The sequence below is a fragment of the Phalaenopsis equestris genome, unplaced genomic scaffold, assembly GCF_001263595.1.
Source record: "Phalaenopsis equestris unplaced genomic scaffold, ASM126359v1 Scaffold000935, whole genome shotgun sequence".
In the NCBI taxonomy this organism is placed as follows: domain Eukaryota; kingdom Viridiplantae; phylum Streptophyta; class Magnoliopsida; order Asparagales; family Orchidaceae; genus Phalaenopsis; species Phalaenopsis equestris.
The window spans coordinates 77,708-83,843 of record NW_018165374.1 but is presented as its reverse complement, the minus strand read 5'-3'; positions in this window follow the sequence as shown (position 1 = coordinate 83,843).

The window sequence follows — 6,136 nt, the reverse complement described above, 5'->3', positions numbered from 1 at the left end:
TATGTATGTATACATATATATGTATACATATGTATATACATATATACATACATATATACATACATATGTATACATAACATGTATATGTATATACATATATATAGATATATATGTATATACATGTATACATATATATGTATACATACATATGTATACGTATGTATGCATAGATATATATACATACATATATATGTATACATACATATGTATACGTATGTATGTATAGATATATATACATACATATGTATATATATATATTGATGTCTGATTCAAGCAATTTTCTTCAGTAGGATGTCGCAGTCACCCCAGCACTACGGATCTGTCGAACTCATCTACTTCAAGTTCTCGTCTGCCTCAGGTTGTTTGCTTCATTAGGATGTCGAAGCCGCCAAGATCGCTTCTCGTGTGCTTCAGGATTTGCCATACAAGACCTTTGTTCTAATCACCTAGGGCACTATCCAGCCGCCGAGAACCTAGCTTAACTAAGCAGCCTCCTTCCAGGTTTGTCAGAGCCCCTCATGGAAACTTCCTCCAGCCGACCTCCAGCAGGAACCCTTCTAGAGGCAATATTCCTCCAAACAATTAAAACTTTACAATATCTCATAAGCTAACATCTCATTTGGCACAATCGGAGTCACAGCGGACACCTCTAGCACTGAATCATCATTAAAAAATGTTCTTAATTCCACAAGAGGATCAATTTTAACCTCTATTCCTCGACAAACCAGAGGACAAGAAAAAAACATGAACTTCTTAATTATAACACATAATCTAAATGGTAATAACTTTCTCCAATGATCTCAATATGTGTCCTTGATCATCAAAGCGTGTGGGAAATTCGATAATTTCACTAATGTGATTTGTGAGCTTCCAAATACTGACCCAGCATATTGAGCTTAGAAAGTTGAGAACTTCATGGTCATGTTGTGACTGATCAACTCCATGGAGACTTCAATTGGTCGATCATATATGTTCCTCCTTACTGCTAGTGCTCTCTGGATGACAGTTTATGATGCCTACTTAGATGTAGAATATTCCAACCAACTATACGAGGTATCTGAGAAAATTCATGAGGCAAAACAATAATCAAGGATCGTGACCCAGTACTACAATGATCTTATTGCATGATGTGTCGAAAAGGACCGCATGTTCCAATTTTTGGCAGGCCTCAACAAAGAGCTTGATGGAGTCAAGGGTTGTATCCTTGGCCAAAACCCTCTTCCTTCTACTCGTGCTACTTTCAGTGAGATTCGTTGTGAAGAGAGTTGGAGCTTGCTTGCTTGGTGTGTCCACTCTATCTACTGAAGTATCCACCTTGGTTTCTAATAATGCTCAACCCCAGGCTGGTAACCCAACTTGTGATTACAGTAAAAAAACCAACCATATTCGTGATAATTGTTGGAAGCTCCACAGGAAACTTGAATCCAAACTTTCAGATAAATCTTTTATTGTCAAGGGTCTCACTACAGCTTCTGAATCCAACACAGTACAACGGGCCTCTACCCAAAAAAAATCAAAATCCTCCAAATCTCTTAAAATTCAAATGGAGCACTTAATTAAGCTGCTTGGATCTAATTCACTCTCTTCTGACCCGTCGACCTCCCATGTTCATCATGGTATCAATCCTATAACACTCACTTCTTTAGCCCCTTCTAGTCCATGGATCAGTGATTCAGACAAGTGTCACGGATCACATGACTAGAAGTTCTCAAGCCTTCTCAACATACTATCCTTTCTCGGGGAAAGATATTCTTAAAATTGTTAACAAGTCCCAAAGTTCCATTGTTAGTAAAGGATCTGTTGTTTTAAAAACAGATCTAACTATGGAATCTGTGTTACATGTACCTATACTGAAGTGTAACATTTTATCTGTCAGTAAGGTTACATATGACATTGATTGTGTTGCTTATTTTTTTCTCTGATGTTTATGTCATTAAAGATCGTCTTTCGAGGAGGAGGATTGGAACTGCTAAGCGGATAGGTGGACTTCTTCTAAGAGAAAAATACGGAAAACGAGGGCACTCCACCCAGTAGTTGCAGTTTAGCATAGTCCACTAAATGCCTTATTTTGTTGTTACACTATCGTTTGGGTTATCCTAGTTTTCAGTATCTAATATAATTCTATTATCTGATGTTAACCAATAAAAGTCTTCTAATTTCAAATGTGAACTTGTCAGTTAGCTAAACATCATCGTGTTTCTTATCTACCCCACAATTTCACATATTATATGTATTTCTCTCTTATCCATAGTGACTTATGGGGATTCTCTCACACTCCTAGCTACATCAATAAATGGTGGTTCCTTACTTTTATTGATGACCACACTTGGATGACGTTGGTCTATATTTTAAAAGATAAATTTGAAGTTGTTGTTACTTTCAAAATTTTAAACACCTTCATTTTGACCCAATTCAAAACTTCTATTCAAGTACTTTGGACTAATAATGGTCGTGAATTTCTTAACTCTATGGTAAGAGAATTCATGGTAAGTAAGCGCATCCTCAATCATAGCTCAGTTACTGACACTCCTCAACAAAATAAGATAGCCGAGAGGAAAAACCTATATCTCATCGACATTACTCGCTCTGTTACATTTCACCATAATGCATAAATTGTATCTATAATGATGTCATTCTTGCTTTCACTTATCTCATCAAAAGAGTTTCCTAAAAAATTCACAGCTTTCGTACCCCTTTAACCATCTTAAAATCATGATTTCCTAACAATCAGGTCTTCTCTGCTTTACATCCCAAATTTTTTTTATGCATAGCCTTTTTCCGGAACGCAACCACAACTTGCAATAAACTTGATCCCAGTTCCATAAAATGTGTTTTCCTCGAATACTTTGCCATTCAAAAGGGTATCAGTGCTTTGACCCTACCAAAAATAAGGTCTTTGTGAGTGCCGATGTCTCCTTTTTTGAAAATGTTCCCTACTTTCCTAACTCGACCTCCAGTGAGGGAGAGTTAGAATTCTTGGACAATGTTCCTTACCATACCTCTGTGGATGTTCACCCCACATCACCTCCCATCGAGGAACACTATGTTCATTTGGTTCCATACACATCTTTTACAACCAAGAAACCCTCTGGCCCTTTGGTCCCACCAACACATCCTCCCACTCTTTGAGTCTACACTCGACACCCGCATCCTGATGCACCTACACTAAAGCTCGTTGACCACTGACTGGACTTTGAATCCCCTCTGGACAACATTCCCAACACTGCTACGCTAAATGAGGAAGTCATATCCTCTAGTAAGGTACGTATTTAAACATTCTTTCTCTATCTCATGGCAAACTATGTCTCTCTTCACAAATTATCATCAGCTTATAGAGTATTTGCTACGGCCCTGACCACTCATCACCTTTCATTTACTATTTAGGCTGCCTTAGCATACCCAACCTGAAAAGATGCCGTCATGGAGGAGATGAATGCCCTTCAGTGGAAACTTACTTGGGACATTATTAATCTTCTTCGAGGAAAATAAGTTTAAATATGATGGATCCTTTGAATGCAACAAGGCATAGCTAGTCGTCAGAGGGTACTCACATACCTACAGAGTTAACTATGAGAAGACATTTGCTTCAGTTGCTAAATTAAATACCATTCGAGTCCTCTTATCCCTTGTAGTGAATCTAGATTGATATTTATTTCAGTTTGATGTTAAGAATGTGTTCCTAAATTCCTATCATGTAGATGAGGTATGCATGGCTCTTCCTCTAGGCTTTGACTCCACTCCCTCCCATGGGCTAGTTTGTAGACTACAAAAATCCATTTATAGATTGAAGAAATCACTACGGGCATGGTTGGAAAATTCACAAAGGTGGTGGTAGGCCATGTATTCACTCAGGTTCAATCAAACCACACTCTCTTCTTCTGACATTTCTCTAGTGGTCAGGTAGTTATCCTTATTGTCTATGTTGACGATATTGTTCTTACGGGTAATGATCTACCTGCATTGGAGTCTCTGAAAGGCATTCTTGATGCTTCTTTTGAAGTAAAGAACTTGAGATCTCTTTGATACTTTTTAGGCATGAAAGTTGCTCGGTCATCTCAGGATATTTGTCAGTCTCAAAGGAAATATGTGATTGACCTTTTGACATAGAACAATCTTCTCCTGTGCAAAATAGTGGTTGTTCCAATGAATCCCAATAAAAAATGTCTTGACACAGTATGAGCTCCTTGTAAGGAAACTCATCTATCTTTCCCATACACACTCTGACATATGCCACACAGCATGATCCCTATGAGCACCACCTTCCAAACTATCTATCTGATTATGCATTGTTTAAAAGGCACATCGGGCTCATGTTTGTTTTTTTTTTTTTTTGTCACACCTCTCATTCTATTGCAATTTAGACAGACACAAATTGGGTCGAGTCCATCCATGATCGTCAATCTACCTCAGGGTACTGCTCATTTGTACGGGGAAATCTAGTCACTTGGAAAAGCAGGAAGTTGTTTGTAGTTGCTCGAAGCAGTGCGGAAGCTGACTTTCGATCCATGTCTCTGGGAATTTGTGATACTCTTTGATTACGCTTCATGCTCCACGAACTACATATGACAGCCTGTACTCCCCTGCAGTTGTTCAGTGATAACAAGGCTACCATTAGCATTGCTCACAACCTGGTCCAACTTAATTGCACCAAACATGTTGAGATTGTCCGTCACTTCATTAAAGAAAAGCTCGAGTCCGAAGAAATTTGTGTTTCGGTTGTGTCATCTAGTGGTCAACTAGCGGATATTCTCACGAAAAACCTTCCTCGGTCACTGTTTGATGATTTCAAAGCCAAGTGCTTCAACTTGAGGGGAGTATTAGAATATTAGAATATTAATATGTTGATTTTTGTATTAATTGCTTTGATTTGCTTTTATTTACTTTCATTTTTCCCTTTACTCTGTTTTTATATATTTTCTTATTAGTAGATTTGTAATGGGTATTTATACCCCTCTTCATATCAATAAAAATCACCTTGGGTTCTATTATAACAAGAAGGATAATATTTTATTATTAAATTAAATATATATAAAATTAATGGAAGGGTATAACTTGACTCTAATCATCTTTGACCTTGCTCAAACTTAGATCAACATGAAATTAAAACCTTCTTTTTCAAATTTAGCTCGACTCACACAAAGTTGTATCAATTCTTTCACGTTGTTAAAATAATTCCAGTAGAATAACATAATTATGAAATTTTGATTGAGTTAACCTCCTTAAATCGAACAATATCCAACTCGATCAAATTTGGGAATAATATTAGTACATTAAAACTTTTCTAATCAAGTATTCTCTTAGCCATTGGAGAAGTAATTAATTATGAAAGTCTGTGCCCATGTTGAGTTTTAAAATCCATAATATCAATAGATATTTAACAAACCAACCAATCTATGTTATCTTAGACATGTTTTTAAAGTCAAATGAAAACTCATAGACAATTGATAGTCATGTTGATACATGTCCAACAAATCTCCATCATCCAGCACAAATCTCGAGGTATGATATTGATCACATGTAATGCCTCTATACACTTGTTTAATAGGTTATATCATTGAAGTACAAACAAAAATGTTAAATGCCTCCAAATAATTTTGTTGAGCTGTTATGATGTGATAGGCCCTCTACTGATGAACATGTTAGAATCCAACACATCCATTTATTATGATATACTAAAGATAGTTAGATTTCTAATTAGGCTTCCTAATTGTTATTGCTTTGAGCTCTTAGTTAGGGCTTTTAATTAATATTTTAGGATACCACCATTTTTAATATTTTTAATATAAATCTAATTAATATTTTAATTATTTTCTCTATTTTTAATCAAAATTTTTTATTTTTATTCATATGATCAAAATAAAAAAAAAATAAATTGATCAATATTAGAACCAACCTGATCATAGTAAATCGATTTAATTCACCCGTTCGACAATTGAACCCTAATTCAACTTCGATTTCATGTAGAAGCAATTTTGAACCTTAATCAAACCGACAAAACTGATTGGCTGCTAAACTTGTCAATCTTTCGATTTGGGAAAGTTTATAAATTATAAAAATTTGTGGCTCTCATAACTTTCTAAGGCAAAATCTAAAATCAATAGATACATAACATGAGGAAGCTCAGTGTAGGGTAAGA